The sequence below is a fragment of the Crocodylus porosus genome, unplaced genomic scaffold (genome assembly GCF_001723895.1).
Source record: "Crocodylus porosus isolate Cpor-Errol unplaced genomic scaffold, CroPor_comp1, whole genome shotgun sequence".
Classification (NCBI taxonomy): domain Eukaryota; kingdom Metazoa; phylum Chordata; order Crocodylia; family Crocodylidae; genus Crocodylus; species Crocodylus porosus.
Window position 1 is genome coordinate 160,768,308 of NW_017728906.1, and position 25,727 is coordinate 160,794,034.

Genomic DNA, 25,727 nt, shown 5'->3' on the forward strand with positions numbered 1-25,727 from the left:
AGAAAGTCACGTAGAAGATAGTTCAACTATGTTATCAATTGCTGCAGGAGGGTAGCTTAATAATTAAATGCTTTGGCATTGATTTGTTTAGGTTTTAGGAAGTCTAGGATGACAAAAAGAAATTTGACCTGACTAAATGGTGTGTCGAACAATTTCTTTTGAAGCTAACGTAATTTGGATTTTAAGATTACAGTAGTCCTCGTTATATCAGTCATTTATTCTAGTTCTTTTGGGGGCTGTGATAACATTATTTGTACAGTTGTTTATAAACAGCAAGTCATGGTTCAAAACATAACTTTATCACCTGCTGTCATGACATAAATGTGAGGTGAAAAGATATGAATTTGCAAACAGTCAGCTAGTGTTGAGTACTGCAGGTAAAATACCCTTGCTCTCAGAGTAATTGGCCCATTTTGCAAGTTGAGAGAATAATTCTGTAGGTTCCATGCCTTTTATAAAACGAACAAGCAAATATAGAATTAAGCATCTCACTGATACTACATGACTATAACTTTGGTAGACAAACTAAGAATGGAACAATATAATGATCAGCTTCAGGTCACAACTGAAATTGAATCAGTAAATCAATGGGTTCAAAACATAGCAGCTTGTCAAATCAAAACATGAATCTATTGCAAGAAAGAATTGTTCTTTTTTAAATTCTGCCTTGGCAGATTGGAAGAGAAGCTATTTTCCTTTGATCTAAGGCCCTATCAAGTGTTCCAGCTAGAGAGGCCCAGGACATTATTTAGGCTGGAGAGCTGGTTACCAAATTTTGGCAAGCTGTCAAGGGCCTCATGGGTAGCCTTGCCCCCTGGTTGCCATCTGGGACTGGAAATCTCACCCCTAACCTTTGCCACCAGAAGTCCCTCCCTTTGTCTCTGGAAGTACTCCTTTCAGTAAGGGGGTTTGCCATCTTGGAACCAGGAAAATACCAAATTATATTCTAAACATCAAACATCTACTACAACTTTAATTTTGATTTCAAAAAAATATTTTTGTCCTGATTTACTTGTATTTGTGTAGTGTACATATTGGTGATTCTTTAATAGCTTAAAATGAAGTCTTACTTTTGTATTTTGTAGGGAGCTGTGGGTGTGTGGGTATGTGGGGTATGGATGAGTGGGTGTGTATGGAGCTTGGGGGATTGTGGATGTGAGTATGTGGGGTATGGCTGGGCATGGGGCTTCTGGGGGGCTGTAAGTGTGTTGCAGAGTGTGGCTGGCGGGGGTTGTGGCATGTGTGGAGGGGGAGGGTGGCTGGGGTATGTAAGGGAGTGTGGGGTGTTCATGAGGGGTGTAGCTGTCCACAGCCCCTGCTACCAGTGGCAGCAGCAGGCCATGAAGCCTTGGGGCATTCAGGGCCCACAGCAGATGGAGCCCCTACCAGCGCCCTTACATACTCATTAACTCATAATATATACGTCCTTGCACCATGGAAAATCATCAGGAAATAGTGATAAGCAGAGATCCTGGTTTCTCTGATTTTAAAAAAATCCCCAATTTTCAATTAACAAAAAGTAACCCCAAATCCAAATTTTCTGTGATTTAAATTAAACACTACTCTCTCTCTCTCTCTCTCTCTCTCTCTCTCTCTCTCTCTCCCCCCTTAACCCTAACCCTAACCCTAACTCTATATATAAATAGAGAGAGAGAGGGGAAGGAGGGGGGGAGGAAGAGGGAGAAGTATTTCATTTTAATCATGGGAAAATGTGGATTAGGGGTTCCTTTTTTTAACCAAAAAATGGGGATTTTTTTAAATCAGAGAAAACCAGGATCCCTAGTGATAAGCTCTTATCCTAGGAAAAAAGTTTATGGACCACTCCACTGACTTTTCATAAATCTATTAAGGCTCAAATCAAACACCGGCCTATATCCCTCTGTGATGGAGCAGCTTCAGTACTCCTTCACTTTAAGGGCTGGAGCAGGCAGCCGACAGGCTGATTAAGGCAGCCATTTTAGACCCCAGCTCTCAGAACTGGCGGCAGCAGTTTGCTGCCAACCAGAAAGGGATAAACATCACCCAGTTGAGCTACTGCTCCAGGAACATGTTGGAGGTAAGGGCTGGGGCTATGGGAAGGAGAAGACCCATGGCCTGGCATGACTGGAAACTGCAGCCTGCCAGGGAAGGGTGGCCTGGTGGGACTCATTGTGGAGAGGGCGTCCCCAATAAATGCCATACCAGTTACGTCCTTGGTGAAAGATGAGTAGAGGTGCCTTAACCCCAGCTCCCACCATCTGGTGGGTCATTAATGAGAGTGATGGGCCAGGCACACTATGCAAGGGTACCTGAGTTTACAGGGCTGTTAGACCCCATGCCCTAATGAAGGGCCAGAGTTGAGAGGCCCTGGGGAGAGGGTGTTGAAAAAGTGAGCCTGAGATAAGGGCGAAGGAGCCCTGTGAGGGGCTAGATGCAAAGTCGGCTCAGAGTTTGGCTAATCACCCAGCCACCATTCAGATGAGGGTCATTGGAGAGACCCAAAAGGCTGTGCTGGGACTGACCAAGAAGTGCAGAATCAAACCTGATGGCCCTCCAGGGTTGCTCAAGGGAGCAGGGCAGGGTGAATGGGGCCCAGGACAGTCAGTGTGAAAGAGGCCTGGCGAGAGCAGGCAGAGTGAAAGAGGCCCTGGTGAGAGAGGGGTGGTGTGACTGTGGTTCAGAACAGGGTGGTATGAGAGAGGCCTAACTGTGTACTGAGTTTGGTCCAGTCTCTAGCCAGAGATTAACTAAACTAAGTGTGTTATCTATGAGGCATGGGACATGTGAAGAGAAGGTTGGAGCATGTACTTATTGCCCATGGATATCAGGGTGCTTGAAGGGCAGCCTCCTGCCTAATTAACATTTGTATTGTTTACAATAAGGCATGGCAGGAGAATGAGGTGGGTGGTTTGCCCACAGACAAAAGGAGTAGGCTGGTACTGAGACTGGACCTGAGGAGTTTTCTCCTTTTTGTCACACCCTCACAAAAACAGTGCAACTTTGTAAGCCTGCTAGGAGTATATCAGTCTTGCAATGAGTCATGCACTAGAGGATATGCCCTCTTAACTGTATAAACTCACAGCAGATGTGAAAGGACTTCTAAGAGTCCAGTGATAAAATTGTTGAAGTAGTACAGATTTTCCCATCTACCTACAATCAGTTCAGATTTACATGGTGTGTTCACTACCTAATCACCCAGACCTTTCAGACAACACTCATTGATTTAGAAAATATTCAGGTGTGCAAGACCTGTGAGGTGGTGAAAGTACATCTTCAGAGGGCTCTGGTTCTCTTTTTTTATTGTCTGAATAACCATACACCACACTGGATAAGACAGTAGAAAATTACTATTGTTAAAGTGTTCACCTCAAGCAGTGGAATTATCCCTATGTGGTTGTGGTGGGGGTTGGGCCAGCATGTGCAGCTGGATATCGGCAATAGATTGAAAAAGGCAGAGCAATTACTTTACTTACATTTCCAGAATCTTGTGTCCTATCTTGTATGTGTGCACTGTTTATGGCCCACTGCCCAAGTCCATTTATGCTATGTCTTAAAGTGCCTGCACTAGGGTACAAATCAATTGTCATGCTTGGCATGTGAAAACTGCAATTTTGGGCTTATTGCAAAGACAGCAGAGTGTGTGCTTACTTTTACAAAAAATATATAAAACTGGAACTGGAAATACAGACTCCATTTCCTGTGTAGGGCCAAATTTTCAAGTGCTCTGCCCAACTTGTGGGCAGATTTTCAAAAGAAAATATTGGCTCTTGTTTAGGCACATAAGGAGAGGAGGAAAGGGACCGTGTAAAGGTGTAAACATTTCCATCCATTATAAACTCAGTAATGGCAGTGTCCACAAAATCACGCAGAAATGTTCTATACAGACTACAGACAAATGATTGACTGGGTGTGTGGGGCATTTAAGATACTAACTCCTGTGCTATTCTTGTTAAATTTAAGAAATCAACGAGGAACAAAAAATAAAGTCTGCATGGTAGGTGGATGTGATCTAGGCTTCATATCTGCTATTCACAGTGATGACTGTGTATATTGAATGTAAGACACCATTCTGATTAGATAATGGTCTGATCTCATTTTGTACAAGTGTTAATGATTATGCAAGTGGTAAGCCAGTGAACAGTTGGGTTTAATATAAAAGAAAAGGATAATACTCAGAACTCTAGATAGTAACAGTTACATAGCTGTACCCACCGGAGGAAACACTCACCTCTTTCTGTTGATATTTTTGTAGCCTTCTAGTACTTCTGATATTGCTGATGTGCAGTAGAATACCCTGCTACTGGAATAATTATATTTTTTTAGATGTTGCTAACTGAAAGTAATTCTTAACCTTTTGGATGATTAACTGTCAACTATGTTTGTTTAACCACATACATATAAATGTAGTGGCAGTGTATGATGATAAATTTAATTGGAATGATATCACTTTTTTCTGTTTTCTTTTTTTTTCACTTAGAAAGTAATGTTATCAATATTCAGTTTTAATATAATCACAGTTTATGGCCCAACTTGGAGCACATGGATGTTAAAATGTGGTACTTCCTGGGCATGTCTACACAAGATGCTACTTTGCTGTAGCGACAAGCTACAGTAATGTACCTTATTGCCACAGTGATATACCATTGGCGGGCACTAACAGTGATGCTGCCACTATGCCATGAGCTATGTCACCATAATGTGTTGCTATTGCGATGTAGGGTTGGAAACAACTCATGCAGCATTGGGTCTGCTCAGTTGTTTAGTACTTGCTTTAGACTGTGCAATACCAACTGTGCAGTCAGAGATGCCTGTCTACTTTGGATCCTCAGCCTGCTGAATCACCATTCTTACTGTAAAAGCCTCTTCTAAAAGTAACTATTTAGGTATAAAATCATAAGATTTTATGTGACTTGTATTATAGTGCAAGCCAATTTGTATTTGTCCTACTTAACAATTAGCAAGGGACACAAGAAGCAGCTGAGTGAATTAAGAACTGTAAGAAAATGTTCATTCTCAAGAAAAAATACCCTGAAATATGTTCCCTTAGACTTATGGCAGATTTGAATCAAAGATGTAGGAACAACAAAGGCTTGAATATTTTACCACAAGGGAAATCATTTAAAAGCAAATTTTAATGTGATGTTTGCAAAAGAAATTTGATGGGAATTAAAAATGGAAGCAATATGATCTGTGCAATGTTTATTTTTCAGATAAAAGGTGACCCATTGCAATGAAATTACAGCATAAAAGAAATGGGTTACTTAGAAACTGTTAAAAAATAGAAATAGTCATTCTGCAAATTGAACTGAATATAGATTGTACAATATTTAGCTGCCAAATGAAGAAAAGAAAGCATGTGTGGATTTCTCTCTGTATACGAGCACAAATAAATGAATTTAAAATGTAGATGTAATTGATTATTATTTCTTTGATTTTATTGAAGCAAAATTATTTGTTTTTATCACCATCTAATTCAGGGGCAGGCAATTATTTCGGGCTCAGAGCCGCTTACTGAGTTTTGGCAAGCCATCGAGGGCCATGTGACAGGCAGACAGGGGCAGATAAATATTAATTTTCTAAATTTTTTAGGGGCCATGCAGGCCGCAAAGAATGGCCTGGAGGGGCACATCTGGCCCGTGGGTATTTTGCCCACCCCGATCTAATTCCTTGTCTTTTTGTATATTACTAAAGGAAGAAGAACTGCATATTTCAGTTTTAAAAGAGTAGCATATGAAAACAAGGATGTATATCTATGTATACTCTCTGTAACATCTGTCTTTGTCCATGTTGGTGGTGCAGTGTCTACATGCACATGAGTATGCCTGTACACATTAGCAACCACTTTGCTTTTAAATCTGAAATCCATATTTCTGGGTCATGTAAAAATATGTGGAAAGACAAAACACAAATATGTAGCACCAGTAATAATTTTGCTTCAGGAAAACTAAACATACAAGTAGTCATTTACAAAAATATTACGAAATAGGTGGTGCCCTATCCAGTTTAGACCCAATTAGTGAAATGTATTCCATTACACAGAATTATCTCTCTTCAGGTAATTAATTTTGATGTCTTTTAAATCTGTGTGGCTGACTCATAGAAAAGAGCTATCTGAGTATTGGCAGGGAAGAACCTGGTGCATGCATAACCTCAGCTAATGAATGGTTTCAGATTTTTTTTTAATAGAAAGGCCTGAGGACAACTAAGGGTGCATAGTATGAAAAGGTCACTATGCTCATTGTGTCTTTTTATTCTCTAAGCCAAGGGTGCTCAACTTCCCTCCCCTCATCCTGTGAGTCAGATCCGACCTCTGGCACGTTTTCACCCAGTCCACGAGACTCTCCATGGATCTGTGGGGAGCCCCATAGGCTGTGGTCCTGTGTGCTGGATTGGGTGCTTCAAGGTGGTGCAGGGCCTGATTTCAGTATGAAGGAGCCAGGCAGGGCCCCGGAGTCCAATCCTGGCCAGGCAGAGGCAGTAAAGGACCCCCAAAGCCCGATCCCAGCTGGGTGGAGGTGGTGTCTAGCCCAGGAACCCAGTCTTTGACAGGCAGAAGCAGCACTGGGTCCTGTGACCTAATCCTGATGTGCAGGGGCAGTGTGGGGCCTGATCCTACCAGTGGACTAGCCCCATGCCATTCACTTGGCCTGCAGGGTTAAAACCATGAGCACTACTGCTCTAAGCCAATGAAGCTTTTTTTAAGGCCTTACTTTGACTGTATAAAAATGTACTTTACTTGTTTGGTTTCTCCTGTGAGCTTTTTACTATCACATCTATGACCATGACTACGTAAAATGGTCACTATGTGCTATAGTCAAGCAGGCAAAAATATTTGAAATATTTTTTTGGTGCTCTGGTGGGATAGAGATTTTGATCACACTTTAAATCTAAGATCACACCACAGCAAGTTGGAACTTGATCTTAAACCTTATTTTCTCTTTCAGTTTGGGTAGAAGACAAAAAATGTGGGTCTTACAAAAAAGGGAAAAACCTAAGTTGTATTTGGTCTAGCTGAAAGAGGGGATACCAGCACAACAGATCTGAAAACAGAGCCATAACCAACTGAAGAGGATCACTGTAATGAAACAGTAACATTTGTCTACTTCAGATACAGTTGGTTCACTGGGGATACATTTCAATTTGGTGGAAGTGATTTCTGAAGCACCTGGTCCTGCCTGTTTTGGGGCCTGTGTTCAGTCCATACCTTAAAGCCAAAGTACCACCCAAACAAAATGAAATCCTAACTATGTCCTACTCACTTGCATCCACTAACATGTTTCAAACTCAGAAATAAGCCAGTAAGAATGCTCATGGGCATCCTGCTAAGGCTTTTTCAATGATGCTGGAGACCAAGATCTTCAGAGAGGACATAGATGGATGTCTCTGGGTAGCCTTGTTGATATATTTCTGGGTTTGATGCATGTCAGAGGGATGGCTAGGTCACATTCAAGAATATCCCAGCCAAAGTATGCTTCTGCCATGGTATAGACATGCCCAGAGCAAAATTGGGTATCTCTCTAAAATCAGCTCCTCGATATTAAGTGGTCCAGAAAGTCCTTGGGTTTGCAGAAGTCTATACTTATCATTTAGAAGGCTGGGGTATACCAACTGACCCTTTTTTCTGTTTTTGTTTCATTTTTGTTTCTATATGACACATCTTCCTTTAGTCTTTTTTGTAAGCTCCACACCAAATCTCAGGAATAAATGATGGGGAAAGTTTTTTTTTTCCCTTGTGGACCAAATGTCTCACTGTACTAGTTCACATTCTGCCAATCCCTGGGATTCTCTAACACTGATCCTCTTTAAGAAGCAAAGGAGTGTTGTCTAGCTGTAAAATGACCCTTTTCTTCATCAGATAAACTCAGTGAGCACAAACCCATTTTGAAAAATTGCTCTGACATAGCATAAGATGTAGTAGAGTTCAATAGACTTGCCATAACTTCACATTGCTGAGACCACTTACTAATACATGCTGAAATTTTAGCTCTTCTGCCCTGTGGGCTGGATGAGAGGTGCATGGTCAGTCCATGGGCTGGATTCCATGTGGAGTTGGTGCGTGGGGTCTGTCTGTGACCCTGAACCAGCACCAGCCTGATCTGGCCACATGCCAGCCTAATCCTGCACCAGGCTGATCTGGCCAGGTTGACCTGATCCCATATGCCTGGATCTGGCAATGTGCTGGCCTGATCGCACATACCTGGATCTAGCCATGTGCTGAGGCAATCTGGTGCACAGGGTCAAGTTATCCAGCCTGTGAGGCTTCCTACAGTTCTGGAAATTTGGCAGCAGATGAGTAGCAATTAATACTGCCAATTCACACTGGTCTCCTGCCATCAAATTTCCAGACCCTTGGCAAACCCCACAGGCTGGATAAATCCTTTCCATGGGTCAGATCTAGCCTGTGGGCTGGGTTTGGGAACCTCTAGACTAGAATTTTAAATTCTGTGAACTATTGTGATAAAACTCACATACTATGTGGTCGGCTGTACAACATTTAAGAAATCACAGCATTAATAATTAGTAGTTTGTTCTGTATGCCCTTACACTTCCCAAGTTGTTTTTGTTACCATGTATTGTACTTGTCTACTGCCAAGAAGAAAATGATCACCACAATAAAAATCTGCAGTATAAAAACTTGGAGGAGTGACCATTATCCTGTGTACCCTTTAACGAATCCAAGGAAGTGTGTGCATACTGGAAGTGGGCAGGAGGGGGCAGAGGAGAAGGGGTTCTAGTTGCAGTGCAAGAAAAGATAGTAGCTAAAGGAAAAGTGAATGTGTCCTTCCAAGTAAAATTGCTAGCAATTATAGCTTGTAAATAGTGTGCAACTTAAAGATACGGGCATTTGCCAATTCATTTGGGAGAAAGAGGAAAACAATGAAGAAATATTCACTGGATGACTCGGACCCTGTAGTTTCCAAAATAAATGTACTCAGGAATCCCTGATTCTTTACTAAATGGAGCAATGCTAAATGAGTCAGTTAAGATTTTCCAAGGCAGCTTAAGCATTGCTGAACAATTTGTGGTAATTCAACCCTGACTGATGCATGTTAAATCTCATCACAGAATTGATGAACTTGGCATATAAGGGGAAAAGTCCCTCTTGGCTGACACTGAAGCTGCCAACATTTTTAAAGTAAATTTTCAGCTGCTTTGATGCCTTTGATTTGTTTCCTGACTGGGTCTGTAATATCTATGGCTGATCTCTGAAAGTGTTTTCTTAACTCATTGATCTGGGTCATGTTGTACCCAGCATGGGAGGACAAGAAAGGGAAGGAAAGGAAGGAGGTACATTTCTGTAGGAACTTAGCACCAGGACTGCAACCAGTTACAACTGCCAGGGGCAACTACCTCAAAGGGAAAAATGGGGCTAACTGAAGATGAATCTGCAAAGACTCAGCACTATATTCATAAAGGATCTCTTCAGCACAACCAAAATCCTGGATTGGGGCCCAGGTATGCCAAGAACTGAGGGCCTACTTTGCAAAAATCTGAGCCATACAGGGGCAGTTGGTCCTGGTCCACACCACAGTGTGCTGCTTTTTCAGGTGTCTGAAACACATCTGGCATGAATATCCCCTGATGGAGTACACCTATCTAGGTTGTCTGGGGAGGCAAATGATTGACTCTAAAGCCAGCCCCAGTGCCCTATATAACCAAATACAAAAAAGGAAACACACTGTGTAAGACTGCCTCTACAGAGGTTTTGGGAAATCCTACTCGAATGCAGCCTGTTTTGACCAGAGCTTTAGATCTAGAATGGTCAATTCAGGTTTTGTGCATCTCTGGTGATGTTTAGAGCTGACTGCCTCTGTAATCTTAAAGATGTCAAACCAGGCAAGTTGGAAGGAGTACAGGATCTTCTATGCTGGCTAATAGGGCAGGACTAGAAATATCAATTAGTACTCCTGCAAGAAGAATCTGGCACTTCAGCCCCTGCAACTCTGCCAGATGATAGTCTCAAAAGACAGGGGTTAGACCCTTCATAATTCTACCCATCCTACCTTCTTTGGCAGTTATAATAACTGGTGCCTTAGAAAAGGCACTCAAGGCTACGGGTTTATCTGGTGGATATGGGCTATGCTATTTGTTTTCCCAAGACTATTTACTCATAAAATACTGTAGCTCCCACATATTATTTGTCCATTTTTCCCACATTAGCCTTTCTGTAGATGTCCCCTTGACCAGGCAACTTGTTTCATGTTTCAAGTGCTTACATATCTCTGAGCACTTTTGATGGTAGATTTCCAACTGCTATTCCCAAACTAATGATTTGGTAAAAAAGGTTCAACAGGAGTATATTAGATTTAACTAAAGAATACTGAGAGGTGCAGGCCACATATCATCACAATGTTCTATAGCATGCCATCCAGATGACAGGAATAATAGACTACCCTGGCCACTTTGTCAGTGGATGTGTTTACATGTGAAATTAATGCAACAAAATAAACTTTGGTGCATATTGCACTTGAGTTAATTGCTCCCACATGCCCTCAGAACGGCAGCACATTAAGGTGGGTCAGAGCAGCTCCAGCTGGCAGGGGGCTGGTGGGGGTCAGCCTGCCAGCTGAAGCATCGTTTTGACTGGGATCAACATGATGAGAGGGGCTGACTGGGGCATGAAGGTGCTTCAGTGTGGGGCTGGCTAGCTGGCAGGCGGCTCCTGCACTGAAGCACTCTCATGTCCCAGCCAGCCCCGTTGGCATCTATACATGCATTGCTGTGCACTGAAGAATGCCACCATAGGATAGTTCTTGTGTTTACAAGTACTAATCTATGGCTGAGTTAATTAGATTACTGAAAAGTAACAGGACCACACTTGTAGATGCTTAGAATTTACTGTGTAGCTAATTAGGCAGGTCTGCAGTAAACATCTCATGTAGCTGCACCCAGTAGTAAATTATTCAACAATCTGGGGCACAACTTTATGACAAAGGAACAAGGAGTGGGGAATTTAGACCAGGAGATCATCTCATGAGTAAGTTCTTGGTGAAGTGGCAAGACTCCTGTAAAATGCTTTGGTGAGTAGTTTCTGTAGACTATGAAGCTTGCTACTGTAACAAATGAAGCAAAGGCAAATGCACCCTGATGGGTATAGTAGGATCTATTCATTCACTACAAGAAAGATAAAGAGGATCTGGTACCCCAGATTTTTGAGCCTTTGAGTTTTAATGGAGTCCTGCTAAGGGTGGATCTAGTGTGAACTGTCACATAAAAATGATGAGCAAGCACATAGCAAAGGCCCCCTGAAAACCTATAAAGACATATTCTCCTGGCTGCCCTTGCCAGTGACACACTACATCTATATAGCCTCAAAGGCCAAATGGATTCAGAAATCCTGTCAGGTCCTGAAGGTGGCACTAATTAAGGAGGGCAAAGACAGTGTTAGGACTGGGGTTAACTGACACATTCTGTAGCTTTTGATATAGTCCTGTATCAGAATCTGAGAGGCCATTCACTTCCGCATAGTTTTGTGACAGAAATGGCATTTCATGCTTTCTTCTGTACATGAAAGTCCAGGCAAGGGATATAAGGACAAGGGATATAAGCAGATTCCTCTCTCCTGCTTTCCTATCTTTGTAAGTTTATTCCATTTTGTCATTTGTGTTTCAAAGGTCTGCAGCCACCTTCCAAAGGTTGATGGACTAGGTATTAAATGTTGTGTTCTCACTGGACATTTATAAATGTACTCTGTGAGTGGGAGAGGGGAACTTTAATTAGAGTGGTTCTGAGAGCCGCTCAAATTAAAGTGTCCGCAGCGTCATGTGTATCAGCGTACCTGTTTGAAAAAGTGGTGGTGGGAGTGCTTTAACTAAAGCTCGGTCAATGAGCTTTAGTTAAAGCACCTGCCAACATTTTTCAACGTGGGGATGCTGATAAATGTGATGCTGTAGTCTGCTGGAGTGCAGTAATTACCATGCTCCACCAGACTCGATTAATTACTTGAGTAATTACAGTATGTCGGAGCAGCCTCAATGCACATCTATAGGCTCCCACTTTGTATAGTTGCTTGTTAGACAATGTAATGATTTCTAGTCAGAAACGATTCACACAACTTTGGAATTTAGTCACAATCCTGCAGTCCCTACGTGAAGCAAAATCTCATGGCAAATCCAAGGGAATTTAAGATGGAAAAGCTGGAGACTCAGGGTATTTGTTAGGGAATGCAAAGATATAACCACAGGCTGATGAGTTTGAAATAATGACCAGTGGGTCAATTCCAAGAAAAAATAAAGATGTATGGTTCTTCTTGAACTCATTACAGATGGTCTCTGACATATTTTGCCCCACTGGTAGTACTACTTGACCTTGTCAAGAAGTATAGATTATGATAAATTATAAGATTGCTTCAGTGTGACTGGGAAGGCAATTACATTATGGACTGTGAATGAGTTTTGTGTGACTTTATGTAACAGATTTTTTGACAAATCAAACCCTCATATGAAGCTATGAGCACAGAAAACCAGAGAGAGGATTTCCTGCTGTTGTTGTGAAAACCGTGTATTTTATTCATCCTAAATCCCTTTAAAAAAACCTTACTGAAGGTGCAGCAATGAACCATCCCAATGCACAGGAAAACTAGCAAGTATGGTAGAAGACCAGCTTGACTTACTAGGTAAAACTTCAGTGAGCTAAAACAGAGAAAGGAAGCTTACAAGAAGTGGAAACTTGGACTAAGGGGTGCCCAGGGGCCAGTTTTGTTCAGTATCCTCATCAGCGACCTGGAAGAAGGGATGGAGTGGACCCTCATGAAGTTGGCAGATGACACCAGCCTGGGGGGAGTAGTAGATACATTGGAAGGTAGGGTTCTGTGCTCTGTCCCACCAAAGTAGATACATGAGTAGATTTATGAGTATTGCTCTGACATGCAGGGATGAAGTCAGAAATGCCGAAGTGCAATTGGAGTTGCAGCTAGCAGGGGACAAGAACAGGAAGCATTCCTACAAATGAGTCAGCAACAAAAGGAAGATCAGGGGAAGTGTGGTGAAAAAACAGGTTAGAAACTATTTAGAAAAGTTGGATGCGTACAAGTCCATGGGCTCTGATACAATGCACCCATGGGTGCTGAAGGAGTTGGCTGATGGGATTTCACAGCCACTGGCCATTATCATTGAAAACTTATGGTGACTGGGAGAGGTCCCCGATTATTGGAAAAGGGCAAATATAATGCCTATCTTTAAGAAACGGAGAGAAGGAAGATCCAGGTAACTACAGACCAGTCAGCCTCAACTCAGTCCCTGGAGCAGATCCTCAAAGAATCCATTTCTAAGCACTTGGAGAAGAGGGAGAATAGAAACAGTCAGCATGGAGTCACCAAGGGCTAGGCATGCCTGAGTAACCTGAATGCCTTCTATGATTAAATGACTGGCTCTGTTGATGTGGGGAGATCAATGGATGTGATACACCTTGTCTTCAGCAAGTTTTGGGGGTGTTGGTTAAAGCTGTTTATCTAAGGACACAGGCAAACAAGGTTCTTTGGGTAGATGTAACCTCTTGTATTAGACCAACTAAATAGTTGGAAAAATTGTTCTTTACAAGCTTTCAAGCACAAACCTTCTATTTTATTCCATCCAAGAGACTATATAAATGCCAGCAGACTCTCCCTATGCCTGAAGAAGGGTGTTTGTGCCCAAAAGATTGTAAAGAACAATTTTTCCAACTATTTTGTTGGTTTATTAAAAGATATTACATCTACCCAAAGAACTTTGCCTTGAGTTTAGCAAGGCTTTTGATACAGTCTCCCACAGCATTCTTGCAAGCAAGCTAAGGAAGTCTGGGTTGAATGAATGGGCTGCAAGGTGGACAAAATACTGGCTGGAGCATTCAGCTCTGAGGGTCGTAGTCAATAGCTTGATGTCTAGTTGGAAGCTGGTATCAAGTGGAATGCCCCAGGAGCCACTTCTGTTCGGTATCCTCATCAGCGACCTGGAAGAAGGGATGGAGTGGACCCTCATCAGGTTGGCAGATGACACCTACCTGGGGGCAATAGTAGATATAGTGGAAGGTAAGGCTCTATGTTCTATCCCACCAAAGTAGATACATTGGAAGCTAGGATTTGGAAAGACCTTGATATATTGGAAGACTGGACCAAAAGAAATCTCATGAGGTTCAATAAGGAGTAACGCAAAGTGCTGCACTTAGGATGGAATGATCCTATGCACTGGTATAGGCTGGGAACTGACTGGCTCTGGAGACAGCTCTGGGGAAAAGGACCTGGGGGTTACAGTGGACAATAAGCTGAATATGAGTCAACAGTTTGCACTTGTTGCAAGAAAGGCTAACAGCATACTGAGCTGCATTAATAGGCACATTGCCATCAGATTGAGGAAAGTGATTCTTCCCCTCTATTCAGGACTGGGGAGGCCACATCTGGAATACAGTGTCCAATTTGGGCCCCCACTATAGAAAGGATGTAGACAAATTGGTGGGAGTCCAGCAATGGACAACAAAAATGGTTAGAGGGCTGAGGCACATGCTTTATGAGTAAAGGCTGGGGGAACTGAGCTTATTTAGTTTGGGGAAGAGAAGACAGGGAATAGCAGCCTTCAAGTACCTAAAGGGTGGTTACAAAGAAGATGGAGCTAGACTGTTCTTAGTGTGGAAGATAATAAACTAAGGAGCAATGTTGCAGGAAGGGAAGTTTAGGTTAGGTATTAAGAAAACTTTCTCAGGGAGAGGGTAGTGAATCATTGGAACAGGTTACCCGGAGAGGTTGTTCTGGAATCTTCATCCTTAGAGGTTTTTAAGATCTGGCTAGATAAAGCCTTGGCTGGGATAATCTAGTTGATGATGGTCCTTCTTCAAGCAGGTGGTTGAATTAAATGACCTCCTGATGTTCCTTCCAACTCTAATTTTCTGTGATTGTAAATGAACATTAATAAAACAAAGCATGATAGCAGAGAAAGTTTATTTTTATTACATTTTGAAATTGTAGTTTATTTTAGTAGCATAACTGGATGCTTGAATGCCTTAGGTATGCAGGCTAGTGGTGGGAGGCAATAGCCAAGCCAGATGCACAGCTCCTTCTATTTTTGAACTCCCAGCCAGGGTCTGTATGAGAGGGCTGGTGCCCCAGTTTCCTCCTCTTTATTTTGGTAGTATTACTTTGTTGAGCATGTGTCTATGATCATGTGGTCTCCTCTGTACTGTAGGAAACTTTCTTTAGTGATGCTAAGTATTATGCATGAGGGACATGAAAGGAGTCATGTTAAAAGTCTAAGAAAGTGTTATTGTTGTATTGCACTGCTTGATTTTCATGTTAGAGGCCATCTTATCCATTGTTCCAGACAAAGCATCACTAATAAAAACAAAGCAGTAATTTTCCTTATACTTCTTTGTGCTATGTGCCATATCAAAGCATAGCCATGCTTTATGAATGCTTCTGGCAGAGATCTGTGGTTAAAATCATTTAAACTATGATTCTTGTTTTAAGGGACCATGTTATCAGAAACAACAGAGTTTTCTATACACAAGATACTGAATCATTAGAATTTTCCTGTGTCCTTCATTGTCACTTGACTTCAAGAGTTCGTATGTTATATGGGACAATTCAACTGCAAGCTAATTCACATATAGCTGGATAATTTTGTGGCAACAACTGGTGAAAGATACATTTGTTTCACCATTCTTTGTCACTAAGTAATGATTCCTCTAATACAGGGATGGGCAAAATACAACCCATGGAGGGGCGCTGGCCTACAGAGGGGCTTTGTCTGGCCCATGGTGGGTCCCTCAGCCTGCCTGGCCCAAGCACCACCCACCTGTGCTGTGTCCTGGAGTTCCCTGGTCACCCAGCAGGGCTGGGGCAGCTCCACAGCTGGACTACCTTCCTAGGCTGCCCAGGTGATGGTGGCTTCTTTTGGCTGTTCTGCCAGCCCCAGCCCTGCGGTACCAGTGGGGACCTTTGCTGCACAGCCCCAACCCTGAACACCCCACGCCTGCTCCAGGCTCAACAGCGGTAGTGTAGGACTGAAGCTGTTGCTCAGTGAAGGTGAAAAGTGACCCCCACCTCACTGCTGCCAGCTGTTCCTGCTGCAGCCACCTGGAGCCTGTGCTGTATTGCCCTGTGTCTACTCTGTGCTACCACTGCTGCCCCACAGGGCAGCCTGGAGGTGGAGGTGATGGCAGTGTAGATGCAGAGCAGCCCAGTGTGGGTTCCAGGTGGCTGCAGCAGGAACGGCCGGCAGTGGCAAGGGGGAGGGGCTGCTTTTCCCTTGCAGTGGTCAATGGCTTCTATCCTGCATTGCCACTGCTGAGCCTCGGTGGGTGAGTCTGGAGCAGGCATGGGGCATTTGGAGTCAGGTCTGTGCAATAGAGGTCCACGGTGGTATGGCAGGGCTGAAGCTAGCGGCAGCCAAAGCTGGGAGGAGCTGATGCAACCTGGGCTACCTAGAAAGGTAGTCCAGCTGCAGAGCCACCCCAGCCCCTCAGTGTGCCCAGGGAGTGGCAGGCCATGCCACACCATGGGTGGTTGGAGTGAAGCAGGCACAGGGAAGGCTAGATCAGGGTGTGCCCAGATTCCAGCTGATCCACTCCAGTGGAAGTGAGTTCAGAGTGAGTGCAAGGTGAGATTGGGGCTGTGTGTTGTTGGTGATGGTTGTGGGGAAGTGCTGCAGGGCATGTACGTTCTGGGCTGTTGTGGGGTGGGGGGAGGTGCTGACCATCTCAGGGGGATGCATGTGGGGAGCTCCAATTCACACCCCACCATAACTACACCCTCCCTCATTCACAAATTACGCACTTCAAAAATACTGCATCCACCCACGTGCCCCTCCCCACATGCACCCCCCTCATACACATACTTGTGTGTCTCTGGGGGAGCCCCACTCTTTGCTATATGCACACACCCCACCACACATGTCCCCACGTTCCTCCATGCACACCTCCGCGCCCTGCCCACACACATCCCCCACAAACCCCATACCCACCCACAAATTCCACATATCCCCAGAAACACCCCCTCACAAGCCCTCCATATTCACCACTCACATCCACACACACCCCAACACTCTCCCCCACACTGCACGTACACACACATCCATGCCCCTTCATACCCCCCACAATATACTCTTGATATGTGACTAGGCTATAATGCAATCGCCTCTATATACACCACACAAATACACAGAAATTAGAATAATTTTTTTTTTTTAAATAAGATTAAAATATGTTATTTTCAATGTTTGATTTTTAGTGTATAATTTGTTTTTTTTCCAAGATGGCAAACCCCTTCCCAAAATGAATACTTTTGGGGGCAAAGGGAGGGACTTTTGGTGGCAAAGGTCATGGGTCTGCTCTAATACTAATGTCACTTTTCATCATTGATCACAAAGGCATTCATAAAGTGGGTAAGTATTCCTATTGAGATACTCTTTTCTTAAACTTTTCTCACAATTTTGAATGAATTTACATATTGGGTTCTGTATATATGAGGCTCTTTGACTATATTGTCTATACTTCTACAAAAAAGAGATTGCATCAAAACCTTTCACTGCACCCAGAACTCAATCATGAGCATAGTAATAAATAGCTATAAGCCAACAGAAGCTGGAGAGGGTAGAGTTGAAAAGAAAAACAATCACAGCACACCAGACCTATTCAAGATGCACACAAAAAAAGAAAAGAACAAGGAAGCTGGATTTGTTTTGTGAGTGTTAATAACATACCAAATATTCTTATTATTCTCAGCCATTTTATTACATTCTGGTGCCTAGGCTTTGAAAACAAAGTAATGGAGAAGCATGTATTTTCTGGATACAGTAAATAGAACCCTATGTCACTTTGCATGCCTAGTCACATATCTGCCATTTTTAGTACATATGCACATAGTTTGTTATCCTACTCCACATACAGTGTAGACATATGAGTTTCTACCTGATTACTGGCCACAATAGCCTAGGCATTCAGGCATTCATCCAGAAAGTAAGACCTTAGACACCTCTCATCCTGGAGAGATTTGAATTTATATCTCTCTGACTTAGCACTGTACGCCAGCCATCAAGCCATAGATTAGGCATTGTCTAGGGCCCACTCCAGCCCTCCTCTGGAAGTTGGGCCTGAGTAGGCAAGAAAAGAAGGTATATGGGATTAGGATGAAGGAAACAAGATAGAGGGTGTGTGGCACCTTGAGATGGATGCTGCTCTGGAAGAGAATGCACCCTGTGTTTTAGTTTGCACCCTTGCTCTCAATGGGACAGAACTTCACTGCAATTTATCCAGTGATTATTAAATGCAAGGTGTAGTGGATCAGCAGGTAAGTGCCTTAACCACTAGGCTAATGGGGTTAAACACAGGAGGGTCCCTCCACTTCTCCCTCCATGGGTTTTTGCTTGTCTACAATGTTGGGTCTTAGACTCAAGCTGGCCAGAGCACAGCCTACTGTGTATGCTCAATAGATATGTGGACACTTGTGAGTCCACGTGATACATGGAGTAGGATTGCAAGCAGTATATAAGCACCAAAAATTGCAGTCACATAGCTGAAAGTGAAATAGAATTCTTCCCACTGAGTCCTTTTCTATATCCTTTCTAAGGTAGATATTTGGAAACTTCTATTATTTTAAACTACAAGAGGTTTGTTGGCAATCTCCTATATATGGAGTGTGGTATATATATATATATAAACTACTGTGGCACAGCACCTTTGGTACCTGCCACTTTAGGAGGATTAAGCAGATGTAGTGTGGCCTAATGAAGTGGTCACATGACTGCAAGAGGGCTCCTGGATTGGAGGATAAGGCTGGGCAGCCTCAGTCTAAACCCAGCCCCTCAGAGCTGAGTTGGCAGTTGCTGCAGGGAGATGGAGGGATAACATTGCCCCTAGGAACTATGGGGATGAAGGAAGTTCACGGTCCTGGGGAATGACTTAAAACTACAACCCTGCTAGGCTTGGAAGGTGTGGTGGGCTGCCTGTAGTGGGGTGGTTCCCCAAGAAATGCCACACCAGTGCCACCCTAATGAAAGGTGAGTATGGGGTGCAGTATAGCCTTATCTCCCATGAGCTGGTGGGTTACCCAGTAGAGGGGATAGGCAAGGGCTCCTGGCATGTCATCAGAGGTCTGGAGCCCAAGGAGTATAAGGCCTAGTAGCTCCTGTGAGGGGGCAGTGTACTAGCCCCGGTGAGGAAAGTGTGGTAAGTGAAAACGCAGTGTAGACTAGGGTCCACATGAGTTGGCCTGAAGGACTGCGCATAGACTGGCCTTAGTGATCAAGTGAGCTGTGTTTGGAGGGGCCCAAGTGGAGAGTAGGCCACATGAGGAGAAGGGATACAGCTGGGGTCTGAACATCAGGTGGGCATAGAGTGAGGTCCATTGTGGGGCTGGAGCCACATAGTGATGCTATTTGCAAGGCATGGGACATGGTGTAGGGACAGTAGTGTTATGCCTTTGGCATCAGGCAGTAATTGGGCAGCCTCCCATCTATAAACAACTAATTAAGTTACAACAAAGCTGTGGCAGATGAGGCAGGTGGGCAGACTGCCCTAGGCAGGTGCGGGGGCCAATGTTGGGACCAGCTGCAAGATGGCCCCCTGTCAGAAACACACATATATATTTAAACATGTGATATATCTATCTATATCTATATCTCTCTATTTAAATCCTGACTTTCTGATGTATTTTACAACCAGTCATTTCACTAATAATATTTTCCTTCCCTTATTTTAATATCTAGGGCACATTAGATGTCTATATTTCCAATTCACACAATGCCTCATTTACTACAAAATAGTTTAATTTACAAGTTCTTTTAACTATCTAACACAACAAAGTAAGATAGTAAAGCAGCTTTATGTCAACACCTTCTGCCAGCCACTGGAAAAATTATGCCAATTACATTTTACAAAAATCATGTATTATTCACACTTCCTTTTCAATTCCCCAGTACTGCTAACATAAAAACTTATCCTTTTGGAAGTGCCAAACTCTTTAATAGGTTAAAGAAATGCTTCATAACATATTTCTTGCCAGCTAATACATTTTTCAAAAATAGCAAAGTCTTTATTATTACTTGCTGGTCTTTATATTTATCACCAGGCTGCTGGTCAGTTTCAACTTCTTGGTCATCTCCATGACCACGTAAGTACTACAACATCTATCAATCCAGAGAATTAAAATCCTATTACTCTTCAGTGCTCAAAAAGAGTTAAAGAGTTCAAGACATTTTCTTTTTCCTTCTATTAAACATTCCCTCTTCTCCAAAGAATGGATTTTGATAAAACCACTTTGTCTCTAGGTGGTCTCACTTCCACTAGATGCCCCCAGTAAACTTCTTCTTTGGTAAATTATATTTTGTTTCCTTACAGCTCCTACCTGCTCCATATGGAGACCGGAGTCAGGTTCATCTAGATATGCTTGCCTCCACACCTATTTGATAAAGCAGCCTTTCTGCGGCAGTTTGAAATTGCTCCCCTTTGCTTCTAAGGTTGGTACATAAACACTGTCAAAGTTGCTTATAATTTGAAAGAAATATTCAGATTGAAAGGCATGTAATTATTTCCTAAAATTGTACAAGGGACAGCATGGAATTTATAATAATGAAAAACTTTTAAAGGCTTTTTTGGAATCATACAGTGTTTCTTCCACACTGGAATCCACAAGTAACCTGGATTTCAATCAGTACTTTATTTTGTAAAAATAAGCTAAGCATCCTTCCAAATATATTTATTGTCTGTATTTCATCAATTATCTGTAGTGCTGATTAGTAAAGATAATTTTTAGCTAATTTTACTCTTATCAAATAAATTATTTGGAAAATCTTCAAAGCACTTCAGACTTTTCAATTGACTTCATTATTTTGTACCACTGATTTCTTCTGTGTTATTTTGACAGCCTAAAATATGATAAATATCATCTGAAAAATAGCATGTACTTATGTACAATAAGGCCCCAAACTTACTTCATCAGTGTGAAGGGGCTTTAAGATAGATATAAATGTCGTTTATAACTATATGTAGGCCCCTTATATTTTAGAGTTTTGGTAAAGGGCCTTACTGTAAATATAAATCAGGCCCCAAAAGCCTTTTTTGTTGGCTTCTTAAAATCCTTGATACTGTTATTATTCCTTTCATTTTTGTTGCAGTTGTATGCTTTTGAAAGGCCTGGGGAGGAATATTTGTCTTGGTTTATCTTTTAGGTCCAGGGGTTAAACTAATTCTCTAGCAAACACACTTGAGTAACACACTCATTCAAATGTCATTGTTGGAAGTCTAGCATTCAGATTTTTATAAAGAGACAGTGATGAATATAATGGGCTTTCCTGTGGAGCCGAGGTAAAGTAGTTTTATAGATGAATGTTAAGAATAGCTTCATGAGGGCAGGATGTAACACAAGCAGCATCCTGTCCCTTGATACACCTTGTCTCTGTTTGCACATGATCACTGGATTTTAATATGAGGAATCTGTAGTTATAAACAAGAAAATTAGCTGAAGGGGCCTAGCATCTTCCAATGTGTAATAGACATATGCATGACAGATATAGCAGAACTCTTCAGGAAATAAGAGGTCAGGTAAGTTAATTAGGCTTTTTCCTCTACCATTTAATAAGAAACAAAGTTACCATGGAGACTGACTGGGTAAGGCATTCTATTTTTGGTGCAAAACACCTACTAGAAAGAACACACTTAGCGAGGCTTTTTCAAAGGTGGTGAGATGAATGCTCAGAAAAAAAAATCTTTGCTTGTTCTCTCTCTCTTTCTTTATGTGTGTGTTCAGGACTGTGGATCTTCAAAGAAAGCTAATCTGGGCTGAGAGTGTTACCAAGCACAGATGATACAAACTACAGCAACTTCATAAGAGAAAATATGGTAGAACAGGCTACTAGCATGGAGGACAAACTCTCTTGTGAGAGGAGAAGACAGATGTGTGCAGCAAGTGCATAGGCCTAGAACCCGGTAGGATGTCCCTGTACAAGAGAGCTCTAGTTGTAGTTATAGGCTGTGTCCCATCTTCCACTCCATGCATCAGAGATCCACTGACCCTCAGACTCTACCAGTAATGTATACTAGAATTACAATTGCTGGGTGTATATTTATATAAATATATACAGTTATATATTTTTATAAAGACAAAACACTATAAAACACACAATGAAGTGTGTTAGAAAGGTAGCTGGCAAGCCTTCAGGGAGGGGTGGAAGAGGGGATAGAGGGAGAAGTGTAAGTTCCCCACCCCCCACACTGAGACACAGCCTCTTTCCTACAACTTGCAGGAATGAGGCTTCCAGAAGAAGCAAAGAGAGGGTAGCAGTGCCAGTGCCACTGCCTGTGCCTGATTCTGCATCCCTTCCAAGAGCACCAGTCATAACCCGTCACCCACCACCATGACAACAAGCAAGAGCATGGCAGTCTCCTCCACCCCCATTTCACTTATACTGAGCCTTCCAGGGCCAGAGGAAGATATGGATCTGGATCTGGATCTGAGTGCCATAGCAAGGGAAATTCTAGGGAAGGAGGGGTAATCATCTCAGTTTGTGATCCACACCCCTCAAGTTTCCCCTAGAGCCAAGTCTCCTTCTTCAGAAAGCACTTCAGAGGAGGCTGAGCTAGAGGTTGCAGAGGCAAGCAGTTCAGTTGAATCCACTCCTCCTGTTGCTGTACCTCTGTCTGCTGAGGAGGGGGAAATTGTACCTTCCACACTTGCACCCGCACCCCAGAAGTGAGCGGGTATTGTGGTCTGGGATCATTTTGAGCTGGCAGATGATCCCACATATGCTATCTGCTTGCACTGCCAAGCCAAAACCATGTGGGGCAAGGGAACAAAACACATGAGCACCATGGGGATGCTGATGCTGACCCCCTTGCCCATGGTCCTACTCAGCCTGGCACCAGTGGAAGTATGCCCAAAGGGAAGTCCCCTTCTTGCTCCAAAGCTCCTGTACTGCCATAGCAGAGGCAGGCCACACTGGAACAGTGGGGGAAAGGTGGACAGAAAGGGGGGCATGTTGCTAGGGCAAGAGAGATCACCCAGAGCATTGGGGAGATGCTTGCTGTGGATGGCCAGCCTTTCTTCTTAGTTGAATGGCCAGGGTTCAGGTGACTCATGGTGCTTGTGGCCCCATCCTACCTAGTGCCTGCATGCACCACCTTCAGCAGGATGGTGGTGCCCTCCTTGTGTAAGAAATGCAGGGAGTACTTGAGGGAGGAGCTGTGAAAGGCAAGTCCTCAGGTGGCTTAATGCTTCACCTCAGACATCTGGAGCAGTAGGGGTGGAGATCATGCCTACTTCTCCCTCACAGGGCACTGGTGTGACCACTCAGGCCATCAATGGGCTCTCCCTCAAGCTGAGGTGATGGATGAGCCCCACACAGCTACCGAGACCATGGAGAGCATGAACCGTTTGGTGCAGGGGTGGCTTGTTGGGCAGGGTAAACTCACCCGTGGGTTCATGGTCACTGACAATGGGGCCAATATGGGCAAGGTGGTCCATGATGCCAACTTTGTTGGCATCTGCTGTGTGGCACACAAGTTTCATCTCGTAGTCAGGGATGCCTTGGAGGGGGACAGGGCTGCCAGTGACATTGCCAGAACCACCAGCAAGCTCATTTCCAAATGCAGGAAGGTGGCAGGCTACTTCAAATGGAGTATCAAGATGCTGCAGGACAAGCAAGCAGAGCTGAACATCCCGCAGCAAAATCATGCAGGATGTGGAGAAGCTGTGGAACTCCACAGCCCTGATGCTCAAGAGGCTGGAGGAGCAACAGAAATCCATCCATGAGATGGCCTTGCTCAGAGACATTGGGATCAGTGGCCCCCTTAACAGAGCTAAGTTACCATCTCCCAGATCTTAGTGGCCTCAAGCCATTCCTTGAGGCCATCAAGACCCACAACACTGGTGATGCCTTGACCAGGTGACCCCTGTAGTGAGGGAACTTCAAAATCAAATGGAGAACTTCCAGGGGGTCAGTGTTCCTGGCTGGGGTAAGCCACTGTCATCAGATATGCAGGTGCTGGTGAGGCAGCTGAAGAAGGGCATCAGGAAATGGCTTGCTCCCTTGTGGTCTAGTATGGTCTATGTGCTGACTACCATGTGTGACCTGAGCCAAAGCCTGAATCAGTGGACAGAGGTGCTGGTGAAGAGAGTCAGGGAGGCAGAACAGTGGAGGTGGGGGAACATGGAAAAGGGGGATCCACTGTCCCCTGCTAGCATGCCATCCATCAGCCAGTTTCCTCCTTCACCACAGGCACTGCCAATGTGGGCCAAGGGCATGGCTTCTATGGTGGGGTCCAGAGGCACCAGACCACACCATCAGGCAGGTAGCTGTCAGGTCTTGGTGGCTGCCTATCCTACTGAGGAATGTGGAACCACTGCTGTATGACCCTTTGGTTTACTGAGCATGCCGCAGCCAGATGTGGCCTGATCTGGCTACAGTTGCCTGCAGACACCTGTCCTGTCCACTGAGCAGTATTCCAAGTGAGAGGGTGTTCAGCATTGCTGGGGATGTAATGACACCCCACCACACCTGCTTGGATCCTGGTTTGGTTGAGCAGCTGGTGTTCCTCAAGGTAAATCTCCCACTGCTGGGGTTCCCCAAGTTCCGGGTGCAGATGGAATGAATGCCACCCTCCTCACTCCATCCACACCTATTTCCTTTTTTCCTTTTTTAAAAACCATTTAATGCCCTGCTCTCAGAGCTGGAGAGGGCATCATTAGCCAGCAGGGGAAGAACATGTCCTAACCCATGAGTTTCTGTACCTAGGAGGTTGATGAACTGCAGTTCATAGGTTTATCTGTAAAAAGTGGTTTGTAAATTCCCTTTGAGGATCAGGCCTGAGAGACTGGAGACAGGTGGTGTTCTGCTGTTCTTTGATAGATTTTTGGTATGCGCTCATTCTGGTGCACAGTTGCTGTTTGGTGTCTCCACATATTTTCCATCAGGCCTCTGGCTTCTTTACTACTCCTTCCATCCAGGAACAGCCCACACACCAACTGCAGGTGCTTCCTCAGCCTGATGAAAGGTTTTTCAACTCAAAACCTTGCTAAGACATATTTCTGTAACTATTCAGTTCATCTGCTAAAAGATACCAGATTAGATTGATACAAAGAACCTTGTTTGCCAGTGCCATGTCCTTAGATCAACACCCCTAACCTGAGCAGAAGGACACAGGGCCCTGGGCACATCTATGCTCCAGGGCTGGGGCTGGCAGGGAAAGTTCTCTGGAAGCTGCTGGCAAAGAAGCTCCTGCAGCTGAGAGGAGAGAAAGGTTCTGTGATAGTTTGGCTGCCTGAGATGCTGATGATGCTACTGTGCTGCTGCTCACCAAGTTATTATTTTACCTGTTGTCATTTAAAGTGGTGGAGCAGACTGAGGCTGTAGGGGAGGAGGAGGCCTCATTGGGGCACACTACTGTGTCATGTAGAGGCCCCAGCACCATTGAGGACACACCATAACACACAAAGTCACATGTCACAAGTTTTGCTTGTCACCAGTTTGAGGTGCAGTTTCCCAGAAACCCCTGCACCTATTTTTTGAAAGCTGTCAGGCTTCATGGCCTCATCAGGGGCTACCATGCCTACAGTTTTCACTTCCTGTGCCCTTCACACTTACAAATAACATGAGTTTTGCTTTCAAGACTTTGAAGTGCAGTTTCCCAGAACCCCTACACCTATCTTCTTGAAACTTGACAGGCTTCATGACCTTAGAAAGGGATACCATCTCTGCTGTTTTCATCCAAATCTACCAAAAAATGGCAAAGTTATAGGCAGTTTTGTGCCTCCCCATTATAGCCTATGGGCAAAAGGTTGAAACAGCATC

General features: G+C 43.7%; 1 long non-coding RNA gene across 1 annotated transcript; it reads right to left on the reverse strand.

Moving 5' to 3' along the window:
* Positions 1–10,613: 10,613 nt before the first annotated feature.
* Positions 10,614–16,447, reverse strand: LOC109306305. Its single transcript, XR_002099933.1, has 3 exons — positions 16,360–16,447; positions 15,983–15,988; positions 10,614–10,624 (listed from the first exon to the last, which is right to left on the reverse strand). It is a non-coding gene; the product is annotated as an uncharacterized LOC109306305 (long non-coding RNA).
* Positions 16,448–25,727: the final 9,280 nt, after the last annotated feature.